The sequence below is a fragment of the Dipodomys spectabilis genome, unplaced genomic scaffold (assembly GCF_019054845.1).
Source record: "Dipodomys spectabilis isolate Male_0828 unplaced genomic scaffold, ASM1905484v1 ptg000018l, whole genome shotgun sequence".
NCBI lineage: Eukaryota > Metazoa > Chordata > Mammalia > Rodentia > Heteromyidae > Dipodomys > Dipodomys spectabilis.
In genome coordinates this window covers 8,430,270-8,455,135 of record NW_024870695.1, presented here as the reverse complement: position 1 = coordinate 8,455,135, position 24,866 = coordinate 8,430,270, and the positions used below count along the sequence as shown (strand labels likewise).

At 52.8% G+C, this 24,866-nt stretch overlaps 7 non-coding genes across 7 annotated transcripts; 3 read left to right on the top strand and 4 right to left on the bottom strand.

The window, feature by feature from the left end:
• Positions 1-2,269: 2,269 nt before the first annotated feature.
• On the top strand, positions 2,270-2,460 carry LOC122103611. The gene has a single exon (XR_006146787.1). It is a non-coding gene; the product is annotated as a U2 spliceosomal RNA (small nuclear RNA).
• A 2,904-nt stretch (positions 2,461-5,364) lies between these two features.
• LOC122103647 lies at positions 5,365-5,555 on the top strand. Its single transcript, XR_006146820.1, has one exon. It is a non-coding gene; the product is annotated as a U2 spliceosomal RNA (small nuclear RNA).
• A 1,523-nt stretch (positions 5,556-7,078) lies between these two features.
• LOC122103632 lies at positions 7,079-7,269 on the top strand. The gene has a single exon (XR_006146805.1). It is a non-coding gene; the product is annotated as a U2 spliceosomal RNA (small nuclear RNA).
• Positions 7,270-12,512: 5,243 nt separating this feature from the next.
• Positions 12,513-12,703, bottom strand: LOC122103620. The gene has a single exon (XR_006146794.1). It is a non-coding gene; the product is annotated as a U2 spliceosomal RNA (small nuclear RNA).
• Positions 12,704-14,226: 1,523 nt separating this feature from the next.
• Positions 14,227-14,417, bottom strand: LOC122103643. The gene has a single exon (XR_006146816.1). It is a non-coding gene; the product is annotated as a U2 spliceosomal RNA (small nuclear RNA).
• A 2,915-nt stretch (positions 14,418-17,332) lies between these two features.
• Positions 17,333-17,523, bottom strand: LOC122103609. Its single transcript, XR_006146786.1, has one exon. It is a non-coding gene; the product is annotated as a U2 spliceosomal RNA (small nuclear RNA).
• Positions 17,524-22,670: 5,147 nt separating this feature from the next.
• Positions 22,671-22,861, bottom strand: LOC122103612. Its single transcript, XR_006146788.1, has one exon. It is a non-coding gene; the product is annotated as a U2 spliceosomal RNA (small nuclear RNA).
• Between the last annotated feature and the right edge of the window lie 2,005 nt (positions 22,862-24,866).

Sequence of the window (24,866 nt, the reverse complement as noted above, 5' to 3'; positions counted from 1 at the left end):
GCACCGTGGCTCAAGCGGTGGATTGATCAGAAAAGAAGTTGAGGGACAGGGCCCGAGACTCTGCTTCTAGCCCCGTGACCCGTAAAAGAAAAGAGGTGGAGGGGGGAGAGAGGGAAAGGTCGAGAGACCACTGAGGCGAGGCAGGAGGAAGCCGCACAAAGGACGCGGGTCCTGAAGAGCTGGGATGCCTGCGGGACGTGTACACAAACGCGCAAGAACAGCACCCAGACCCTGACTTCAAGCCCGGGTCCAGCACCATAAAAGCTTAAAAAATAAAGAAAGGAGAAAGCCGGGCGCCGGTGGCTCATTCCCGAAATCCTAGCTACTCAGGGGGCTGAGATCGGAGGACCGCTGTTCAAAGCCAGCCCCGGCAGGAAGGTCTGAGAGACCCTTACCTCCAATTCACCACCAGAAACACAGAAGTGGCGCCGTGGCTCAAGTGGGAGCAAAAGAGCTCAGGGACAGCGCCCAGGCTCAGAATTCAAGCCCCAGGACAGACAAAAAGAAAAAAGAAAGGAAAGAAAGAAAGAGGGAGGGGGGAGGGAGGAAGGGAGGAAGGAAGGCAGGAAGGGAAGAAGGAAGGAGAAATGAGATGGAGATTGAAAGTAGCATGAGGAGGAATAGGAGGAAACACGAGGCTCTGGGGAACCCCCAAACTGGGGTTGAGGGTATGGCTGAAACGCCAGAGCACCTGCCCAACAAACATGAGGTTCTGAGTTCAAATCCTAATATGGCCAAACAACCACCACCACCACCACCAAACCCCAACAAATTAAACCCCACAAGTCCACAAGGGCCTTTGAAGCCAAGGGAAGCCAGTATCCAAAGTAAGGAAAAGGGAGCAGTCTTTGGATGCGTGAAAGCCGGGAAATCACAGGGGACGGGATGGGCTGAGGGATGGGGGGTCCTGAGAGCGAGGTCCAGTGGTGGCTGCAGAGTTGGAGGAGTGTCGCCTCAGGGCGCGGTGGGTTGTTTGAGCGCCAGTGGCTCCCAGCTGTGAATCCCAGCTACTCAGGAGGCTGAGATCTGAGGATCAAGGTTGGAAGCCAGCCGGGACAGACCAATCTGAGAGAGTCTTATCTCCAGGAGAGCAGCAAGAAGCCCAAAGTGGAGGTGTGGTTCGAGAGGTAGAACACAGCTTGGAGTGAAAAAGAAAAGAAAAGAGTACAAGGCCCCCAGGTCAAGCCCCAGTACGGGCACGCAGGCACAGCCCTCACCCCCCCCCCCCCCCCAACACACACAGAAGGCACAGTGCAAGAATAGTTCTCTCCAGAGCACATGGTTCCACAAGGACTGGCGCTGGGAGGAGAGGTCTCTAAGGAGCCAGCAGGAGTCAAGAGATGAGGAGCATGTCCTTTGTGGCCTGGCGGACAGGCTGTGCTAGGCCTCCCAGGAGAGCCCTTACTGAGTAGAGAAGCAGGTGGCTGTGGGCATAGGGAAGTGGGGGGGGGGAGTTCAGGCCTGTCAAGGTCAAGGTTCAGAGGCAGGATTCAAGGTTGGGGTAAAGGGCTTCTTATGCAGCACAACCTAGACAAGCTTGTCTTCCTTCAGGAAAATTTGGACCTCAGGCTGTCTCCCGCCGCCTCCCGGACCCTTCTTTCCGCTCAGCCCCAATCCTCCGGTGGAGTCTTCCTGTTGAGTTGTTAAAGAAAAAAAAAGTGGGGGGGGGGGAGGAGGGGACCGGGGGCGAGGGGCGCCGCTCGCCGGTGGCTCCCGCCTGTAATGCTAGCTACTCGGGAGGCTGAGATCTGAGGATCGCGGTTCAAAGCCAGCCGGTGAGGCTCTTATCTCCGATTAACCACCAGAAAACCGCAAGTGGCGCTGTGGTAGAGCGCTCGCCTTGAGCTGAACAGCGCCGGGACAGCGCCCAGGCCCGAGAGTTCAAGCCCCACGACCGCCGCCCCCTTCCTCCCGCCCCCAGGCCCCACAAAAGGCTCCGCCTGCCTCTCCGACTGGGTCTCCCAGCACGCCTTAAGCAGTCGCGAAGGTGGAGTCGGCCCCCGTTGGCCACGCCCCCGGAGGCCGGTGAAGGGCGGGACTTGCAAATGAGAAGCGGCTCTACAGCCCCGCCGCGCGGGACCCCCGGGCCCGGAAAGGTTCTGGTGAAAACGGGGAAGAGTAGGAGATCCGCGCGGGGGGGGGTCTTGGAGGGGCGCGCGGGTGAGGACGGGGCGCAGGAAAGGAGAGCGAGAGCGAAGCCCCCGGCGCTCGCCGCGAGTTGAATGTGTGGGAGGCGAGGGCGGCAAGGCGGAGAGGGAGGCGCTGAGTTATCGCTTCTCGGCCTTTTGGCTAAGATCAAGTGTAGTATCTGTTCTTATCAGTTTAATATCTGATACGTCCTCTATCCGAGGACAATATATTAAATGGATTTTTGGAGCTAGGAGTCGGAATAGGAGCTTGCTCCGTCCGCTCCACGCATCGACCTGGTATTGCAGTATCTCCAGGAACGGTGCACCCCTCTCGGGGATCTAAAGCTGTCAAAGATCAGAGCATGCTATCGCCTCTCGCTGGTTGTGTCGTTTACTGCCACTTCCCTTGCAGACCTCTGAAGCGCAAGTGACTGTACGCGATGTGACCCTTGGAGTGCCTTTTGGTACTTAGCTTGCGAGTTGAAACCTGACCCGGTCTTAAGTCGTTCTGTTTGTTTTTTCCTGCCTTAGGCCGGCCTTCTACCACCTTGAACCACGGGTCCGGTTCCAATTCCGTCCTTTTTCTCTTTATTTACTCTTTTGAGTCTTGTTGTAAGAGGCACACGTAGTTAATTTTAGTTTTATTCTAGGGTAAGGGTGCTGTGCTGTCGGGGGAGCTGTAGTTACACAAGTAAGGAAACCAGTCTCTGTCTCTCTCGGTGGTGCCTGGGGGTGCTGTCCCTGGGCTCTACTACTTGCGCCACAGCGCCACTTCCGGTTTTCCGGTGGTTTGTTGGATTTTCCCGCCCGGGCTAGCTTTGAACCACCATCCTCAGAACTCAGCCTCAGGAGGTAGCTAGGGTTAAGGGCCTGAGCACCCCAGTGCCCGGCTGAGTACATTTCTTTGTTTTTTTGTCGCTCTTCAACTCAAGCACCACACCACTTCCGGTTTTCTGGTGGTTTATTGGAGATAAGAGTCTCACGGACTTTTCTGCTCGGGCTGGCTTTGAGCCATGATCCTCAGATCTCAGCCTCCTGAGTAGCTAGGATTACAGGCGTGAGCCACCGGCGCCGGGCCTGAGTACATTTCTTCATTGTTACCCCCACTGCCTGTTTTCTCCCCCTCCATCCTTTTTCTCCCTAGTGGTTAATTGAAGGCAAGCACTGTAGCACTAAGCCGCATTTCGCAGCCCAGTCGGGGACTTGGTGGTTTTTAGTAGAGGAGTTTCTTTGGGGACGTGCTGGCAAGATAGCGTGTGGTGGGGAAGATACAGCTCCCAAGGACTCCTCTAATAACCTCTTTTTATTTTATTTTTTGTCATTCCTGGGGCTCGACGGCAGGGCCTGAGTTCTGTCCCTGAGCTTCTCTGCTCAAGGCTAGCACTCTACCAACTGAGTCACAGCGCCAGCTCTGGCTTTTTCTGTGTATGTGGTGTTGAGGAATCGAACCCAGGGCTTCATGCATGTGAGGCACGCACTCTACCATTCCCAGTCCCATGTTACTGTTGTTTAAGACAAGTGTCTATCTTTGACTTTTTTTTTTTTTCCTTGAAAATACTTTGGTGGGGCTGGGAAGGTGGCTCAGTGGTAGAGAGCTTGCCTTGCATGCCTGAGGCCCTGGGTTCGATTCCTCAGCACCACCTAAGCAGGAAAAAAAAAAAAAAAAGCCAGAAGTGTCGCTGTGGCTCAAGTGGTAGAGCGCTAGCCTTGAGCTGAAGAGCTGAGAGACAGCGAGCGCCCAGGCCCAGAGTTCAGGCCCACGACCGGACCCCCAAAAGAAAATACTTTGGTGGCTCGGCACCAGTGGCTCACCATCTACGATCCTAGCTACGGAGGAGCCTAAGATCTGAGGATCAAGGATCAAAGGCAGCCCCAACAGGAAAGTTCCTCAGGACTCTTATCTCCAATTAAGCACCAAGAAGCTGGAAGTAAAGCTGCGGCGCAAGCGGTAGGAAGCATGCGGGCCGTGAGCTGAAGCCCAAGTTCAAATGAACAAACGAAACCTCGGAATTCCCTGAACCAGGACCTCTCTCTCTCTCTGAGAGAGTCAATGCTCTTGCTTTCAATAAACTACTTAATAAATAAATGAAATAACCTTGCTCAGTAACCCAACTGGACTATATGGGCAAGTGCCCAAGATCATCGGGAAAGAAGTCGTCGTTGAGGTCCTTGTCCCTCCTCCTCCTCCGCCTCCTCTTTCTTCTTCTTCTTCTCCCTAAAGGTTGACAAAAGCAGCAATCGTACTCACTGGACACACTATGTGGAGAAATGAACTGCGCGACTTCTGGCGGGGTGGGGGAGGGCGGTGGTGTGGAAGAGTGGGAGAGAGCGAGGGAAGGGGTGACACTGTCCGTTTACCTGACGTGGGCATCTAAAGGTTGCCACTCACTGAGAAGGATGTGTGTGTGTGTGAGACAGAGAGAGAGAGAGAGAGAGAGAGAGAGAGAGAGAGAGAGAGATTTTCTGGGGCTGGAGCGGAGGGCCTCGCGCCTGCTAGGCAGTCCCCAGCTGCTTGGAATCAACCTGCTCAACGACACGGCGCCCACTTCATCCTTCCTGGCTGCCGCTTCCTGACCGGCCTTCGCTCGCCTCTCTCCCCGGTAAGAGCCCAGCCCGGACGGGGGGCGGGTGCGAGACAGTGGACCCCCCCCCCCCCCCCGCCCTCATCCGGTGAGGACACTGGGGGTCGAATCCAACTCCGCGGGACGCAGTCCCGCCCAGGAAGCCGCCACGCCCACCGTTTGCGGCGGGAAACGTTCCCTTCCAGCGACGGCTATGCCGGACCTCCCCTTCCCGGGAAGACCAACTGCAGAAGAGGACCCGGAAACGGGTTAGTGGCTACTGGGGACCACACCAGCAGCACGACTCGTCGGGGTCCGGCCGAGTAACGCGGTAGGGACCGAAGCTCGAGGTTGTGAAGCTCAAGGGTGGAGTCCGCCGGCGATGGCCACGCCCCTGGATGCCTCGGGGGCGGGGCATGCAAATGAGAGGCGGTGCTACAGCCCCGCCGCGCGGAACCACGCGGGACCACCGGGCCCGGATTCTGGTGAAAATGCGGGAGAGTAAGAAGTCCGCTTGGGGAGTCTTTGAGGGGCGCGCGGGTAAGGACGGGGCGCAGGAGAGGAGAGCGAGAGCGAGGCCGCCCTCACCCCCCCTCCCCCCCCCCCCCGGCGCTCGCCGCGAGTTGAATGTGTGGGAGGCGAGGGTAGCAAGGTGGAGAGGGAGGGGTTGAGTTATCGCTTCTCGGCCTTTTGGCTAAGATCAAGTGTAGTATCTGTTCTTATCAGTTTAATATCTGATACGTCCTCTATCCGAGGACAATATATTAAATGGATTTTTGGAGCTAGGAGTCGGAATAGGAGCTTGCTCCGTCCGCTCCACGCATCGACCTGGTATTGCAGTACCTCCAGGAACGGTGCACCTCCTTCCAACTGCTGCGGTTGCAAAGTTAGAATCTCTGCTTTGCGGTTTCTGTGGTGTATTTTAGGGTTTGGGGTTTGCTTGTCTGGCTTGGTCCTGGCTGCCAAGTGTGGGAGTGTCGCAGGCGCTCTTGTTCACCTTTGTCTTCTGTATGAGTGCTCTCTGTCTAGCATCTCCACAACCTAATTTTCCTACTTAGTCTCTTAGCTTGGGGGGGGAGGCTGTCGGGTGTATGGGACGGCCTAGCCGTGGCCTTCTTTTTGCGCTCTCCCCTCACCCTTTTTTCCCTTAGGAAACCACAACACAGGGCCCTAGATAGTAGGGCCCTGGAAAGAGGAAGGAAACACAGCCGGGAGCCCCCACCTCTCTAACCTCACCGGGTTTGCTTCCTGTGGCTCTCCTGTCACTTTCTGAGGCCGCCTCCTGCTCCACCTGCTTCTGGAGAGCTGCGGCGCCATCCCCTCACGCCCACCCGCGGCCAATCTCACCCAGCAACCTAGCGGTGAGCACGTTCTCTTCTTCCTATTATAGGAAGGGCGTTCCCCCCCCTCCCCTCCCACTCCCGAACTCTCCAATTCCTTCTTGTTCTCCCTGTATTATTTTAAGATCTCACAGTAACTTCTCACTAGACAGACAGGCAGGGACGGACAGCTGGCTCTAGAAGCAGAGGCAGGAAGGTGGAGTGTTCGAGGCCAACCCAGGCAAAAACTCAGAAACAAAAGATGAAAAGGCTCCTGCGGTGGGAGCGCTTGCCGAGAATGTGCCAAGACACGGGTGCACTGCCCCGAGTGTGTGTGTGTGTGTGTGTGTGTGTGTGTGTGTGTGTGTGCGCGCGCGCGATTCTCTCTCTGCCCTTCTCCCCGCCCCCTCCTCCCCCCGTGTACCCCGGTCCATTCTCCAATTTGGGCTTGGGCCTCTGCAGAAGGTCGGGATGACAGGTGTTTGCCATCGCGCCGGGCTCCCGGCAGAGCACGTGGCCCGGGGCCCACCCCGGCTCGCGATGGGCGGGCACCTCCTCCCTCGGGGAGCGCCTGACCGAGCGCCCCAGCCTCTCGGCAGTGAGTTCGCCAAAGGGCGTCCGGTACGCTTGGAGCTGCACCCCGTCCCGGCCGCGAGCTGGGCTTCTGTAGCCTCCCCTCCCCTGACCAGAGGCGCGCGGTTCTCCCCTTTGAGTTAGAGGCGGGAGAGCGCCTCTAAGAAGGCCACGGGCCACCCTGCGGTTAGAAGGAAGCGCGAGGAGAGAAGAACCGCTGTACGGTCGGGGGAGGCGGCGCTGGGAGCGCGGCAGGGGCGGGGCATGCAAATGTGAAATGGCGGCTGCTCGGGAGAGCGATGGGAGCGAAAAGAGTGCAAAAAAATCCTACAAATACGTGATGATCCCGGACAAATTTTCGCACCCTCTGAGTTATGCCCACCACCCAGTACGAATGGCGGTGAGGGATGAGCCTTCTCTGGAGCTTGGGATTTCTCACCGTGAGCTGAAGATGTGTGGGTCGTGCAGTGCTGCGAGTAAAAGGGAGGTTGGAGTTATCGCTTCTCGGCCTTTTGGCTAAGATCAAGTGTAGTATCTGTTCTTATCAGTTTAATATCTGATACGTCCTCTATCCGAGGACAATATATTAAATGGATTTTTGGAGCTGGGAGTCGGAATAGGAGCTTGCTCCGTCCGCTCCACGCATCGACCTGGTATTGCAGTACTTCCAGGAACGGTGCACCCCTTTGGGGGACTCTTTGCGGTGTTAAAAAGCAGACTTATTACTTTTTCTTCGTTTTTCCTTGGTTGGTGTGGTGTGTTTTGCTTCTCGATACCTGTCTTTTTTTTTTTTTTTTTCGTTTTCCATTTTTCAGAGTTGCCCGCCACACACCGCTCAGCTTTTCTCTTCTTTGGGATAACTTTCTGTGTGACTTCCCTGTAGAGGGGACTGCCGGTTGCTGCCTGGTGGAGACATCTCCTTCCTGCAGTCTCAATTTCTTTTCACTGGTAAGTTTTTTATGAGGGGTTCTTTTAAAATAGTCCTTCTCCAGAAGTTTTTCTTCCCCCTCCCTTCTCTACTCCCCACCCCCGCTTACAGTTCTGGGGCTGGCACCGTACCGTACTTTGGGCCACAGCGCCCCTGTTCTCTCTCTCTCTCTCTCTCTCTCTCTCTCTCTCTCTCTCTCTCTCTCTCTCTCTCTCCCCTTCTCCCCTCCCTCTCCTGCCCTACTTTTCTTTTTTTTTTTTTTTTTAACTTAATTTTATTTGTGAACATACTGTACAGAGGGGTTACAATTACAAGGGCAGGATAATGCGTACATTTCTTACCAAGCATTGCAGCCTCCTCCTTTGGTTTTACCCTTCACATCCCTTCCCAGCCTCCCCCCTCCCCCCATCCCAATCCTTCTCCTCTCCCACACCCCCACCCCCACCCCGCACCGCCGTTGTAAAGCTCGTTTTGGACATGACAACTTGTACTTCTCATTGTTGCAACAGGTGGACCTGTTCCTTCTTTCTTTCTTTAAGTGTTTATGTGGTGCTTGGGAATCCCACCTCGGGCTTCACGCGTGGTACACAAGAGCTCTCTACAGCACTGAGCCACATTCCTAGGAGTTTTTTAAGTTGGATGCTTGAAACAGCTGTGAGTACTCTTTATTTACATATGCATTGCTTCTTGGCATTCTCCCACAGGACTCACCCCCAAAAAGTGTTTAAAGTTGTGAGCTCCATAACTCAAAATTTTTTGTTAGGGAGTCAGTTTTCTTCTGTGAGGAAGGTGAGTGAAAGCGATTTATCCCTTTTACCAGAAATGTTTTAACATTTCTGTAAAGCATTGTAGTGTAAAATACCAACATTGACAAACATTAAGCAACTTACTCCTGGCCATCCATCATCAGTGCCTGTAATCCTGCCTCTCAGGAGGCTATAACCTGAGCAGGAGAGACACTGGACTGTAAGACTGGTCCCCAATTAACTACCAAAAATGCCAGTAAGTCAAGCAAAGAACTTGAGGGGCATTCCCTGTATAGTTTATTGTTTATTTTCGTGGGTCTTGACTTTTAACTCTGGGCCTGGGTTCTGACCCTGAACTGTAGAGCACTCTACCACTTGATCCCCAGCACCACTTCCAGTTTTCTGGTGGTTAACTGAAGATAGTCTCCAGATGTTCCTCCCTGGGCTGCTTAAATCACAGCTCTATGGTTTGGTTGATGCTCTGTATGTCTGCCCTTTTCCTATCTTGGAAAATGAAAGAATGTATTAAGACTTTTAATACAGTGTGTAAGGAACTGTGGAGCCGAGCTGTGAGATCAGGACAGTGTTAATAGGTTGGAATGCCACATCCACAGCACTCAGAAGGCTGACAGCTGTACTTAAGGCAAGGGAAGACAGAAGTATAAGCCCCTAGCCTAAATGATCTGTTTGGACACTCAAAGCTTAAGACCTTGGAAAAGAAGGTGTCTGTGTTAGTTAAATTGTTCACTGCTCCCCCTATTGACACTACAACTCATGTTAATGGCTGTACCCACAAGATAGATTGATGCTCTAAGTTCAGCACTTACTGGTTGTCCCCTCCCTTGTATTGAACTACAGAAGATTGCTAGTAGGAACTTGGGGTTCAGAAGCCAGGAAGAGGCAGTCCCCCAGGTTTCTATTTCCCCCTCTCTCTTTGGCCCAGGTATCCCATTGTACTTTCCTGGTTTCAGGAAGAAACAAAAGTGAATTATTTCTGCCTAGAATCCAAAAAATTTACCCAAGTCTTGATATGGATACTGGCTGGGCACCAGTGGGTCATGCATGCCTGTAATCCTAGTGACTCAGAAAGCTAAGATCTGAGGATCAGGCTGGGAAGGTGGCTTAGTGGTAGAGTGCTTGCCTTGCATGCATGAGGCCCTGGGTTCAATTCCTCAGCACCACAAAAGAAAAAAGCTGGAAGTGGCGCTGTGGCTCAAATGGCAGAGTGCTAGCCCTGAGCTGGAGCTAAGGGACAGCACCCAGGCCCAGAGTTCAGGCCCCATGATCTGAGGCCCCCCCCCCCAAAAAAAAATCTGAGGATCTGAGGATCAAGGTTCAAACTCAGTGTGGGATGAAAACTCCCACTGGAGACTCATTGCCAATTAATCACCAGAAATCTGGAAGTAGTGCTATGGTTCAAAGTGTCTTAAGAGTACTGGCCTTGAGCAAGTAGAGGTTAGGTAGAGCACAAATATGGATATTGGATCTAATAGGTATGATCTTGGCATCTTGGTGGATGATAGGACTGGCTTTTAATTTTAACAGCTAATACAATTCCTTTTTTTTTTTTTTTTTTGGTGGAGCCTGAACTCTGGTCCTGGGTGTTGTCCCTCAGCTCTTCAGCTCAAGGCTAGTGTTCTACCACTTGAGCCACAGTACCACTTTGGGCTTTTCCTGATTCTGTGGTGCTGAGGAATCAAACCCAAGGCCTTATGCATGCAAGGCAAGCGCTCTACCACTGAGCCACCTTCCCAGTCATACAATTCCAACTTTTTGTTTTTTTCAGTCATGGGGCTTAAACTCTGGGCCTGTGCGCTTTCCCTCAGCTCTTCAGCTCAAGGCAAGCGCTGTTATCACTTGAGCTAAATGCCACTTCCGGTTTTCTAGTGGTTATTGGAGATAGTTTCACGGACTTTCCTGCCCCGGGCTGGCTTTGAACCGTGATCCTCAGATCTCAGCTTCCTGAGTAGCTAGGATTATAGATGTGAGCCACAGGCACCCGGCTTACAATTCTAATTTTAAGCATTACTTCCACACAAAGCAAAAACCCACATATTCTACAAAAACAACAACAACAAAACAAAACACAGGGGTTGGGGGTTTAGCTCAGCGGAAGGGCACCTGCCTGGCAAGCAAAAGGCCCTGAGTTCCGTCCTCAGTTTGGAGAAAAAAAAAAAAGCTACAAAGAAAAACACTTGGTAGAAAAATGACTAACATCCTTTCCTGTTCAGCCCTGCCCCCAACCCATGAACTGTAGTCTGGTTGCAAAATTACAGCACTTTTAAAAGCTTTTTAAGTTTCTTCCATCCTGGGGCTTGAACTAGCTGAGCCCTGTCCCTAAGCTCTTCAACTCAACTAGCACTCTACCACTCTGGAGCCACAGTGCCACTTCCTTTTTTTCTTTTTCTTTTTTATGCTCCTGAAGCTTGAGCTTAGGACCTGGGCACTGTTCCTGAGCCTTTTTGTGCTCTAGGCCACTGTTCTACCCTTGATTCACAGTGTCACTATCAGCTTTTTTGAATAGTTGGAGATACCAGTCTCACAGGGGACTTTTTTTTCTGTCTAGGCTGGCTTCGAACCCAGATCCTTATATATCACCCTCCAGGGTAGCTAGGTTTACAGGCATGCATTCTCCAAAAAGTCTTTAAGAGGTGAGATTCACTTCCCCGTCCATCACTTCCCAGGGTTGGATGCTTCTAGGCTAGATACCTAGAAGCAGATGGGACAGGCCAGAAGCATGCCATAAACTCCAGCTTCTGTTGTCCTTGCCCTCTAACCAGGACTCTAGGCCCCACTACCACTACTGCCAGTACACCACCATGTCTTCAGTCTTCTCTCAGATCACCATTGCATTTTTCTTAAACTCTCCATTAAAGGTGCTCTGGTTTGTTAAGATTGCTTTCTTTCTTTACCACCTGTGTGACTCAGATTCCTAACAGTTTTAAGTGCATTAGAAGTTATAGGTGTTGGGGAACATGAAATGCACACATGATGGCCAACTTTGTAATAATAAAGGTTTCAGATTCAACCTCATCTTGGCCACCTGAGGAGCTCAGGTTACAGATGTGTGCCACACTGACGCTCAGCTCATCACTTCTGGCTGTATTTTGCACATAATTCTTCCTGCATGCAAAGTATACACCATCTTGCACATCTGTGCTCCCTAAGGTGCCCTGTTCTGTTAAGTTCTGGTAAGGCAAAAAGGATAAATCGCTTTCACTCACCTTCCTCACAGAAGAAAACTGACTCCCTAACAAAAAATTTTGAGTTATGGAGCTCACAACTTTAAACACTTTTTGGGGGTGAGTCCTGTGGGAGAATGCCAAGAAGCAATGCATATGTAAATAAAGAGTACTCACAGCTGTTTCAAGCATCCAACTTAAAAAACTCCTAGGAATGTGGCTCAGTGCTGTAGAGAGCTCTTGTGTACCACGCGTGAAGCCCGAGGTGGGATTCCCAAGCACCACATAAACACTTAAAGAAAGAAAGAAGGAACAGGTCCACCTGTTGCAACAATGAGAAGTACAAGTTGTCATGTCCAAAACGAGCTTTACAACGGCGGTGCGGGGTGGGGGTGGGGGTGTGGGAGAGGAGAAGGATTGGGATGGGGGGAGGGGGGAGGCTGGGAAGGGATGTGAAGGGTAAAACCAAAGGAGGAGGCTGCAATGCTTGGTAAGAAATGTACGCATTATCCTGCCCTTGTAATTGTAACCCCTCTGTACAGTATGTTCACAAATAAAATTAAGTTAAAAAAAAAAAAAAAAAGAAAAGTAGGGCAGGAGAGGGAGGGGAGAAGGGGAGAGAGAGAGAGAGAGAGAGAGAGAGAGAGAGAGAGAGAGAGAGAGAGAGAGAGAGAGAACAGGGGCGCTGTGGCCCAAAGTACGGTACGGTGCCAGCCCCAGAACTGTAAGCGGGGGTGGGGAGTAGAGAAGGGAGGGGGAAGAAAAACTTCTGGAGAAGGACTATTTTAAAAGAACCCCTCATAAAAAACTTACCAGTGAAAAGAAATTGAGACTGCAGGAAGGAGATGTCTCCACCAGGCAGCAACCGGCAGTCCCCTCTACAGGGAAGTCACACAGAAAGTTATCCCAAAGAAGAGAAAAGCTGAGCGGTGTGTGGCGGGCAACTCTGAAAAATGGAAAACGAAAAAAAAAAAAAAAAAGACAGGTATCGAGAAGCAAAACACACCACACCAACCAAGGAAAAACGAAGAAAAAGTAATAAGTCTGCTTTTTAACACCGCAAAGAGTCCCCCAAAGGGGTGCACCGTTCCTGGAAGTACTGCAATACCAGGTCGATGCGTGGAGCGGACGGAGCAAGCTCCTATTCCGACTCCCAGCTCCAAAAATCCATTTAATATATTGTCCTCGGATAGAGGACGTATCAGATATTAAACTGATAAGAACAGATACTACACTTGATCTTAGCCAAAAGGCCGAGAAGCGATAACTCCAACCTCCCTTTTACTCGCAGCACTGCACGACCCACACATCTTCAGCTCACGGTGAGAAATCCCAAGCTCCAGAGAAGGCTCATCCCTCACCGCCATTCGTACTGGGTGGTGGGCATAACTCAGAGGGTGCGAAAATTTGTCCGGGATCATCACGTATTTGTAGGATTTTTTTGCACTCTTTTCGCTCCCATCGCTCTCCCGAGCAGCCGCCATTTCACATTTGCATGCCCCGCCCCTGCCGCGCTCCCAGCGCCGCCTCCCCCGACCGTACAGCGGTTCTTCTCTCCTCGCGCTTCCTTCTAACCGCAGGGTGGCCCGTGGCCTTCTTAGAGGCGCTCTCCCGCCTCTAACTCAAAGGGGAGAACCGCGCGCCTCTGGTCAGGGGAGGGGAGGCTACAGAAGCCCAGCTCGCGGCCGGGACGGGGTGCAGCTCCAAGCGTACCGGACGCCCTTTGGCGAACTCACTGCCGAGAGGCTGGGGCGCTCGGTCAGGCGCTCCCCGAGGGAGGAGGTGCCCGCCCATCGCGAGCCGGGGTGGGCCCCGGGCCACGTGCTCTGCCGGGAGCCCGGCGCGATGGCAAACACCTGTCATCCCGACCTTCTGCAGAGGCCCAAGCCCAAATTGGAGAATGGACCGGGGTACACGGGGGGAGGAGGGGGCGGGGAGAAGGGCAGAGAGAGAATCGCGCGCGCGCACACACACACACACACACACACACACACACACACACACACTCGGGGCAGTGCACCCGTGTCTTGGCACATTCTCGGCAAGCGCTCCCACCGCAGGAGCCTTTTCATCTTTTGTTTCTGAGTTTTTGCCTGGGTTGGCCTCGAACACTCCACCTTCCTGCCTCTGCTTCTAGAGCCAGCTGTCCGTCCCTGCCTGTCTGTCTAGTGAGAAGTTACTGTGAGATCTTAAAATAATACAGGGAGAACAAGAAGGAATTGGAGAGTTCGGGAGTGGGAGGGGAGGGGGGGGAACGCCCTTCCTATAATAGGAAGAAGAGAACGTGCTCACCGCTAGGTTGCTGGGTGAGATTGGCCGCGGGTGGGCGTGAGGGGATGGCGCCGCAGCTCTCCAGAAGCAGGTGGAGCAGGAGGCGGCCTCAGAAAGTGACAGGAGAGCCACAGGAAGCAAACCCGGTGAGGTTAGAGAGGTGGGGGCTCCCGGCTGTGTTTCCTTCCTCTTTCCAGGGCCCTACTATCTAGGGCCCTGTGTTGTGGTTTCCTAAGGGAAAAAAGGGTGAGGGGAGAGCGCAAAAAGAAGGCCACGGCTAGGCCGTCCCATACACCCGACAGCCTCCCCCCCCAAGCTAAGAGACTAAGTAGGAAAATTAGGTTGTGGAGATGCTAGACAGAGAGCACTCATACAGAAGACAAAGGTGAACAAGAGCGCCTGCGACACTCCCACACTTGGCAGCCAGGACCAAGCCAGACAAGCAAACCCCAAACCCTAAAATACACCACAGAAACCGCAAAGCAGAGATTCTAACTTTGCAACCGCAGCAGTTGGAAGGAGGTGCACCGTTCCTGGAGGTACTGCAATACCAGGTCGATGCGTGGAGCGGACGGAGCAAGCTCCTATTCCGACTCCTAGCTCCAAAAATCCATTTAATATATTGTCCTCGGATAGAGGACGTATCAGATATTAAACTGATAAGAACAGATACTACACTTGATCTTAGCCAAAAGGCCGAGAAGCGATAACTCAACCCCTCCCTCTCCACCTTGCTACCCTCGCCTCCCACACATTCAACTCGCGGCGAGCGCCGGGGGGGGGGGGGAGGGGGGGTGAGGGCGGCCTCGCTCTCGCTCTCCTCTCCTGCGCCCCGTCCTTACCCGCGCGCCCCTCAAAGACTCCCCAAGCGGACTTCTTACTCTCCCGCATTTTCACCAGAATCCGGGCCCGGTGGTCCCGCGTGGTTCCGCGCGGCGGGGCTGTAGCACCGCCTCTCATTTGCATGCCCCGCCCCCGAGGCATCCAGGGGCGTGGCCATCGCCGGCGGACTCCACCCTTGAGCTTCACAACCTCGAGCTTCGGTCCCTACCGCGTTACTCGGCCGGACCCCGACGAGTCGTGCTGCTGGTGTGGTCCCCAGTAGCCACTAACCCGTTTCCGGGTCCTCTTCTGCAGTTGGTCTTCCCGGGAAGGGGAGGTCCGGCATAGCCGTCGCTGGAAGGGAACGTTTCCCGCCGCAAACGGTGGGCGTGGCGGCTTCCTGGGCGGGACTGCGTCCCGCGGAGTTGGATTCGACCCCCAGTGTCCTCACCGGATGAGGGCGGGGGGGGGGGGGGGTCCACTGTCTCGCACCCGCCCCCCGTCCGGGCTGGGCTCTTACCGGGGAGAGAGGCGAGCGAAGGCCGGTCAGGAAGCGGCAGCCAGGAAGGATGAAGTGGGCGCCGTGTCGTTGAGCAGGTTGATTCCAAGCAGCTGGGGACTGCCTAGCAGGCGCGAGGCCCTCCGCTCCAGCCCCAGAAAATCTCTCTCTCTCTCTCTCTCTCTCTCTCTCTCTCTCTCTCTCTCTCTCTCTCTCTGTCTCACACACACACACATCCTTCTCAGTGAGTGGCAACCTTTAGATGCCCACGTCAGGTAAACGGACAGTGTCACCCCTTCCCTCGCTCTCTCCCACTCTTCCACACCACCGCCCTCCCCCACCCCGCCAGAAGTCGCGCAGTTCATTTCTCCACATAGTGTGTCCAGTGAGTACGATTGCTGCTTTTGTCAACCTTTAGGGAGAAGAAGAAGAAGAAAGAGGAGGCGGAGGAGGAGGAGGGACAAGGACCTCAACGACGACTTCTTTCCCGATGATCTTGGGCACTTGCCCATATAGTCCAGTTGGGTTACTGAGCAAGGTTATTTCATTTATTTATTAAGTAGTTTATTGAAAGCAAGAGCATTGACTCTCTCAGAGAGAGAGAGAGGTCCTGGTTCAGGGAATTCCGAGGTTTCGTTTGTTCATTTGAACTTGGGCTTCAGCTCACGGCCCGCATGCTTCCTACCGCTTGCGCCGCAGCTTTACTTCCAGCTTCTTGGTGCTTAATTGGAGATAAGAGTCCTGAGGAACTTTCCTGTTGGGGCTGCCTTTGATCCTTGATCCTCAGATCTTAGGCTCCTCCGTAGCTAGGATCGTAGATGGTGAGCCACTGGTGCCGAGCCACCAAAGTATTTTCTTTTGGGGGTCCGGTCGTGGGCCTGAACTCTGGGCCTGGGCGCTCGCTGTCTCTCAGCTCTTCAGCTCAAGGCTAGCGCTCTACCACTTGAGCCACAGCGACACTTCTGGCTTTTTTTTTTTTTTTTTCCTGCTTAGGTGGTGCTGAGGAATCGAACCCAGGGCCTCAGGCATGCAAGGCAAGCTCTCTACCACTGAGCCACCTTCCCAGCCCCACCAAAGTATTTTCAAGGAAAAAAAAAAAAAGTCAAAGATAGACACTTGTCTTAAACAACAGTAACATGGGACTGGGAATGGTAGAGTGCGTGCCTCACATGCATGAAGCCCTGGGTTCGATTCCTCAACACCACATACACAGAAAAAGCCAGAGCTGGCGCTGTGACTCAGTTGGTAGAGTGCTAGCCTTGAGCAGAGAAGCTCAGGGACAGAACTCAGGCCCTGCCGTCGAGCCCCAGGAATGACAAAAAATAAAATAAAAAGAGGTTATTAGAGGAGTCCTTGGGAGCTGTATCTTCCCCACCACACGCTATCTTGCCAGCACGTCCCCAAAGAAACTCCTCTACTAAAAACCACCAAGTCCCCGACTGGGCTGCGAAATGCGGCTTAGTGCTACAGTGCTTGCCTTCAATTAACCACTAGGGAGAAAAAGGATGGAGGGGGAGAAAACAGGCAGTGGGGTAACAATGAAGAAATGTACTCAGGCCCGGCGCCGGTGGCTCACGCCTGTAATCCTAGCTACTCAGGAGGCTGAGATCTGAGGATCATGGCTCAAAGCCAGCCCGAGCAGAAAAGTCCGTGAGACTCTTATCTCCAATAAACCACCAGAAAACCGGAAGTGGTGTGGTGCTTGAGTTGAAGAGCGACAAAAAAACAAAGAAATGTACTCAGCCGGGCACTGGGGTGCTCAGGCCCTTAACCCTAGCTACCTCCTGAGGCTGAGTTCTGAGGATGGTGGTTCAAAGCTAGCCCGGGCGGGAAAATCCAACAAACCACCGGAAAACCGGAAGTGGCGCTGTGGCGCAAGTAGTAGAGCCCAGGGACAGCACCCCCAGGCACCACCGAGAGAGACAGAGACTGGTTTCCTTACTTGTGTAACTACAGCTCCCCCGACAGCACAGCACCCTTACCCTAGAATAAAACTAAAATTAACTACGTGTGCCTCTTACAACAAGACTCAAAAGAGTAAATAAAGAGAAAAAGGACGGAATTGGAACCGGACCCGTGGTTCAAGGTGGTAGAAGGCCGGCCTAAGGCAGGAAAAAACAAACAGAACGACTTAAGACCGGGTCAGGTTTCAACTCGCAAGCTAAGTACCAAAAGGCACTCCAAGGGTCACATCGCGTACAGTCACTTGCGCTTCAGAGGTCTGCAAGGGAAGTGGCAGTAAACGACACAACCAGCGAGAGGCGATAGCATGCTCTGATCTTTGACAGCTTTAGATCCCCGAGAGGGGTGCACCGTTCCTGGAGATACTGCAATACCAGGTCGATGCGTGGAGCGGACGGAGCAAGCTCCTATTCCGACTCCTAGCTCCAAAAATCCATTTAATATATTGTCCTCGGATAGAGGACGTATCAGATATTAAACTGATAAGAACAGATACTACACTTGATCTTAGCCAAAAGGCCGAGAAGCGATAACTCAGCGCCTCCCTCTCCGCCTTGCCGCCCTCGCCTCCCACACATTCAACTCGCGGCGAGCGCCGGGGGCTTCGCTCTCGCTCTCCTTTCCTGCGCCCCGTCCTCACCCGCGCGCCCCTCCAAGACCCCCCCCCCGCGCGGATCTCCTACTCTTCCCCGTTTTCACCAGAACCTTTCCGGGCCCGGGGGTCCCGCGCGGCGGGGCTGTAGAGCCGCTTCTCATTTGCAAGTCCCGCCCTTCACCGGCCTCCGGGGGCGTGGCCAACGGGGGCCGACTCCACCTTCGCGACTGCTTAAGGCGTGCTGGGAGACCCAGTCGGAGAGGCAGGCGGAGCCTTTTGTGGGGCCTGGGGGCGGGAGGAAGGGGGCGGCGGTCGTGGGGCTTGAACTCTCGGGCCTGGGCGCTGTCCCGGCGCTGTTCAGCTCAAGGCGAGCGCTCTACCACAGCGCCACTTGCGGTTTTCTGGTGGTTAATCGGAGATAAGAGCCTCACCGGCTGGCTTTGAACCGCGATCCTCAGATCTCAGCCTCCCGAGTAGCTAGCATTACAGGCGGGAGCCACCGGCGAGCGGCGCCCCTCGCCCCCGGTCCCCTCCTCCCCCCCCCCACTTTTTTTTTCTTTAACAACTCAACAGGAAGACTCCACCGGAGGATTGGGGCTGAGCGGAAAGAAGGGTCCGGGAGGCGGCGGGAGACAGCCTGAGGTCCAAATTTTCCTGAAGGAAGACAAGCTTGTCTAGGTTGTGCTGCATAAGAAGCCCTTTACCCCAACCTTGAATCCTGCCTCTGAACCTTGACCTTGACAGGCCTGAACTCCCCCCCCCCACTTCCCTATGCCCACAGCCACCTGCTTCTCTACTCAGTAAGGGCTCTCCTGGGAGGCCTAGCACAGCCTGTCCGCCAGGCCACAAAGGACATGCTCCTCATCTCTTGACTCCTGCTGGCTCCTTAGAGACCTCTCCTCCCAGCGCCAGTCCTTGTGGAACCATGTGCTCTGGAGAGAACTATTCTTGCACTGTGCCTTCTGTGTGTGTTGGGGGGGGGGGGGGTGAGGGCTGTGCCTGCGTGCCCGTACTGGGGCTTGACCTGGGGGCCTTGTACTCTTTTCTTTTCTTTTTCACTCCAAGCTGTGTTCTACCTCTCGAACCACACCTCCACTTTGGGCTTCTTGCTGCTCTCCTGGAGATAAGACTCTCTCAGATTGGTCTGTCCCGGCTGGCTTCCAACCTTGATCCTCAGATCTCAGCCTCCTGAGTAGCTGGGATTCACAGCTGGGAGCCACTGGCGCTCAAACAACCCACCGCGCCCTGAGGCGACACTCCTCCAACTCTGCAGCCACCACTGGACCTCGCTCTCAGGACCCCCCATCCCTCAGCCCATCCCGTCCCCTGTGATTTCCCGGCTTTCACGCATCCAAAGACTGCTCCCTTTTCCTTACTTTGGATACTGGCTTCCCTTGGCTTCAAAGGCCCTTGTGGACTTGTGGGGTTTAATTTGTTGGGGTTTGGTGGTGGTGGTGGTGGTTGTTTGGCCATATTAGGATTTGAACTCAGAACCTCATGTTTGTTGGGCAGGTGCTCTGGCGTTTCAGCCATACCCTCAACCCCAGTTTGGGGGTTCCCCAGAGCCTCGTGTTTCCTCCTATTCCTCCTCATGCTACTTTCAATCTCCATCTCATTTCTCCTTCCTTCTTCCCTTCCTGCCTTCCTTCCTCCCTTCCTCCCTCCCCCCTCCCTCTTTCTTTCTTTCCTTTCTTTTTTCTTTTTGTCTGTCCTGGGGCTTGAATTCTGAGCCTGGGCGCTGTCCCTGAGCTCTTTTGCTCCCACTTGAGCCACGGCGCCACTTCTGTGTTTCTGGTGGTGAATTGGAGGTAAGGGTCTCTCAGACCTTCCTGCCGGGGCTGGCTTTGAACAGCGGTCCTCCGATCTCAGCCCCCTGAGTAGCTAGGATTTCGGGAATGAGCCACCGGCGCCCGGCTTTCTCCTTTCTTTATTTTTTAAGCTTTTATGGTGCTGGACCCGGGCTTGAAGTCAGGGTCTGGGTGCTGTTCTTGCGCGTTTGTGTACACGTCCCGCAGGCATCCCAGCTCTTCAGGACCCGCGTCCTTTGTGCGGCTTCCTCCTGCCTCGCCTCAGTGGTCTCTCGACCTTTCCCTCTCTCCCCCCTCCACCTCTTTTCTTTTACGGGTCACGGGGCTAGAAGCAGAGTCTCGGGCCCTGTCCCTCAACTTCTTTTCTGATCAATCCACCGCTTGAGCCACGGTGCCACTTCCGGTGGTTTTTTTCTTTGTTCCTTTTCTGAGTAGTTCATTGGAGATACAAGTCTCACCGACTTTCCTCCCCGGGCTTGGCTTGGAAACGCGATCCTCAGAGTTCAGCCCCCGCCCTTCCCCTTGAGTACCGAGGATTACAGGCGTGGGTCCCCGGCGCCCGGCCTCCACCTATGTCTTTGGTAAATGCACAGAAAATCCAAGTTAGACCGAAGGTAGACACTTTGCTCAGATAGATGCTCATTTTAGCTAGGTCAAATCCACACGCAAAAAAATATCCAAAGATGGGCTGGGAAGGTGGCTCAGTGGGAGAGCGCTTGCCTTGCATGCATGAGGCCCTGGGTTCGATTCCTCAGCACCACATAAGCAGAAGCAGCCCGAAGTGACGCTGTGGCTCAAGTGGTAGAGCGCTAGCCTTGAGCTGAAGAGCTGAGGGTCAGCGCCCAGACGCAGAGTTCAGGCCCCACCATCCACACACACTCTGTGTGTGTGTGTGTGTGTGTGTGTGTGTGTGTGTGTGTGTGTGTTTTTCTCTCTCAAGTCAGCGTTTCCATCCTCAATATGTACGTAGGAGTCGCCCTGGCGGGAAAGGAGTCTTCCAAGGAAGCAGAGAACCAGACTAAACTGCTGCACCTTTACCTAACTTTTCTTTCGATAGTAGGCAGTGACCAAGATGGCCGCCAGGGGGCGGCGTTGGCTCAGCTCCTGCCTGTTGGCGTGCCCTGGAGCGAGTTCGGGATGGTTGACTGGGACAGGGGAGCCTTGGGGCCCTTCCAGGCCTTCTGCGCCCCAACTGCGACAGGTGCTGTCTTCATTTTGTTCGTGGAGAAGCTGAACTGGGATTTGCACACCAGGACTTTCTGAGTCCTAAGCTGTTCCAAAAGGAGGATTCCTCAATTTTGAGGCTAGCATGAACTACATAGAAAGTTCCAGGCCTGCTGTGGCAAGTTGTCATTGTCCTCACTACTCAAAGGGACTCGGAATCCATGATTCTCCTGTTCTATGTTTGGGTATCCCCAAATCACCCTCTGTCCTACTGTTCCTTAGAGGGTATTTTCAGTCCTTGCCTTCAAGATTTCCTTGATGAGGCCCTGCAGCCCATGCTAAGTGGAAAATGATTTTAGGGAGAGGGCTCAAAGCTAGAGAAATACAAACAGAGGCAGAGCTGTCAAGGTTTTCCATCCTCTTTTGAGTCAATCTGTGGGTCCAAATAAGCATTCAGTACCCCTGAGTTCATGGACTGTTTTGGGTTTTTTTGGTCGGTCCTGGGGCCTGAACTCTGGGCCTGGGCACTGTCCCTCAGCTCTTCAGCTTAAGGCTAGCGCTCTACCACTTGAGCCACAGCCCCACTTCCGGCTTTTCCTGCTTATATGGTGTTGAGGAATGGAACCCGGGGCCTCATGCATGCAAAGCAAGCACTCTACTACTATTGAGCCACCTTCCTAGCCCAAATAGGAAGTTTTCATTCCAATATTCTCAGAGACCTTGTGAGCATATTCCCCATTTTGCATTTTCTTTATAGATCACCATCAGCCATGGCTGGCTACTACCTATCACGCTTGGGTTTCAGCTGGTCCTGGGGCTTGAATTCGGGGCCTGGGTGCTTTTCCTGAGCTTCTTTTGCTCAAGGCTAGTGCTCTGACAGTTGACCCACGGCCGGCCAGCTCTGGCTTTTTCAGTACTTTATTGGAGATGAAAAGTCTCATGAAGTGGCACAGTGGCTCAAGTGGTAGAGCGTGAACATTGAGCTGAAGAGCTCAGGGACAGTGATCAAAAAAAAAAGTTGATAAAACGTCTCATGGACGGGCTGGGAAGGTGGCTCAGTGATAGAGTGCTTGCCTTGTATTGCCTTGTATGCCTGAGGCCCTGGGTTCAATTCTCAGCACCACATAAGCAGAAAAAGCCAGCAAAAGCATGCTGTGAGTCAAGTGAGCAATAGCCTTTAGCTGAAGAGTTGAGGGACAGAGCCCAGGCCCAGAATTCAAGATCCATGACTACCACCACCGACCACCACCACCAAAATGTCTTGTGGACTATGCTTCCCAGGCTGGCTTTGAACTAAAATCCTTAGATCTGAGTAACTAGAATTACATGTATGAGCTCATGCTTGCTTCTAAAATATGGTTTGAATGACTTCCAGCTGGATTCTCTTTTAGTCTTGTGGTTAAGTGGTTAGCACATGGTGTTTTAGTAGTGTTTAGGAGTGTTTAAAATTTAAGAACTCAGCTTTTTGCCAGACCCAGAGTGGCTCACCTAATTCTAGCTACCCAGCAGATTTAACCTGGATTTGAAGGTCTGTGATTTAGATCTCCATTTAACCATAAAAAAACAAACCCAGGTTGTTGCTTTCTTAAATCTCTAGAAATTAGCGGGTCGCCGGTGGCTCACGCCTGTAATCCTAGCTACTCAGGAGGCTGAGATCTGAGAATCGTGGTTCAAAGCCAGTCCGGGCAGGAGAGACCGTGAGACTCCTATCTCCAATAAACCACTAGAAAACCGGAAGTGGCACTGTAGCTCAAGTGGTAGAGCGCTGGCCTTGAGCTGAAGAGCTGAAGGACAGCGCCCACGCCCAGAGTTCAGGCCCCATGACCGACAAAAAAAAAAAAATCTCTAGAAATTACAACTGTAACGGGAGGGAGGGAGGGTGTGCCAGTGGCCCAGGTCTGTAAACTACTCAGGAGGATGAGGACGTGTAAGACAACTCCAGCTAAGCACAAGAGAAACTTAAGTGATAATGCACTACAACCTCAAAGGAACACAAAAATGCCATAGCTACAACATACGTGTAGACTAGATGGATAGCTCCAACCTTAAGCTGTCTTAGATTAATAAGCACAGTACTTGCCTAATTTTAAACCACATTAATTTCCCCCAGAAGGAGATGCACCGTTCCTAGAGGTACTGCAATACCAGGTCGATGCGTGGAGCGGACGGAGCAAGCTCCTATTCCGACTCCTAGCTCCAAAAATCCATCTAATATATTGTCCTCGGATAGAGGACGTATCAGATATTAAACTGATAAGAACAGATACTACACTTGATCTTAGCCAAAAGGCCGAGAAGCGATAACTCAACGACTCCCTCTACGCCTTGCCGCCTTCGCCTCCCACACATTCAACTCGCGGCGAGCGCCGGGAACTTCGCTCTCGCTCTCCTTTCCTGCGTCCCGTCCTCACCCGCGCGCCCCTCCAAGACCCCCTGCGCGGACCTCTTACTCTTCCCCGTTTTCACCAGAACCTTTCCAGGCACGGTGGTCCTGCGCGGCGGGGCTGCAGCACCGGCTTGCATTTGCAATTCCCGCCCTTCACCGTCCTTCGGGGGCGTGGCCAACGGGGGGTGGACTCAACCTTAGCGAGACCAGTCTGAGCTCTAGGCGGCGCCCTTTTTAACAATTCAGCAGAAAACCTGAGGATTGAAAGGGATCTTGGAAGCGGCTGGCAGCAGCCTGAACAAAGGCAAGCTTGCAAAACACATCCACCAGGAAAGCCTAGACCATGGATTTTATTATTAACCCCCGTGCTGGGCGGGAAGAGCTGCTTTGGCCAGTGAGAAGGGAAGAAACTGTCAGGTAGGGTGTGCCTGGCAAGGGAGTGGGAAGCATTGTCTGTAACTCTAGCATCAGTGTCCGTGGGCAACTTAAGCTCCTTTAGCCTAGTGTCATTTGCCTTCCCCTCTCCCCTACCTGGTAACTTTCTTTTAAAAAACAGAACTTTAATATTATTGATATTATAATAATACTATATTGAAAGCATTCAATTTACACACAGACATTACTGAATTACATTTCACAAAGGCAGTAAACAATACATTAGACTGTATGGAAACCAGTTCTAAATATCAAAAGATACAGCTGCTCAGACATCTGTAATCTTAGTTACTCAGGTGGCTGAGATCTGAGGATTGGGTTTGGAGCCAGCCTGGCAAAAGTCTGTGAGACAGTTGTTTGTTTTCTTTGTCAGTCATGAAGCTTGAACTCAGGGCCTGGGTACTGTCCCTGAGTTCTTAGTTCTTTTTGCTCAAGGCTCGTGCTCTACCTTTGAGCCACAGTGCCACTTCCAGTCTGTGAAACTTTTATCTTCAATTAATCACCAAAAAGCTAGAAGTGGAACCTGTGTCTGTCATGGTTTCCCTCCCCTGTTCCTCTCCTGGTTTTGTGTGTGTGTGTGTGTGTTTGCACGCACATGCACGTGCTGATACTGGAACTCAAGGTCTAGGCAATCTTACACTTTTTCACTCAAATGTTAGCACTCTACCACTTGAGCCACACCTCCACTTCCAGCTTTTTGCTGTTTAATTAGAGATAAGAGCCAATTTTGCCTGGCCCTGGTGGCTCACACCTATAATCCTAGCTACTCTAGTGGCTGAGATCTGAGGATCATGGTTCAAAGGGAATCCGGGGGCCAACTCCATGATTCTCTTATCTCCAAGAAACCACCAGAAAACCAGAAGTGGCACTGTGGCTCAAGTGGTACAGCATGCCTTGAGCTGAAGATCTGAAGGACAGAGTCTAGGCCCAAAGTTCAAGCCCCACGACTGACAAAAAAAAAAAAAAAAAAGAGCTAATTTTGTCTTCCCTAGGCTGGCTTTGAACCATAAGCCTCAGATCTCAGCCTCCTGAGTAACTAGGAAGACAACTGCTGCACTCACTCGTGCTCGCTCTCTCTCTCTCTCTCTCTCTCTCTCTCTCTCTCTCTCTCTCTCTCTCTCTCTCTCTCTCTCTCTCCTCTCTCTTTGAATACCAGTGCTGGGGCTTGAACTCAGGTCCTAGGCACTGTCCCTAAGCTTTTGTGCTCAAGACTAGCACCTAGCCCCTTGAGCCACAGAGACAATTCCAACTTTTTTTAGTAGTTTGTTGGAGATAAGAGTCTCATAGACTTCCCTACCATGGCTGGCTTTGAACTGTGATCCTCAGAGTTCAGCCTCCTAGTAAACAGGATTACAGGCGTGAGCCACCGGTGCCCAGCAACAGATTCTTTTTTTTTTTTTTTTTTTTTATTTTATTTGAGAACATACTGTACAGAGGGGTTACAATTACATGGGCATCAGCAACAGATTCTAAGTAATCTTTACTT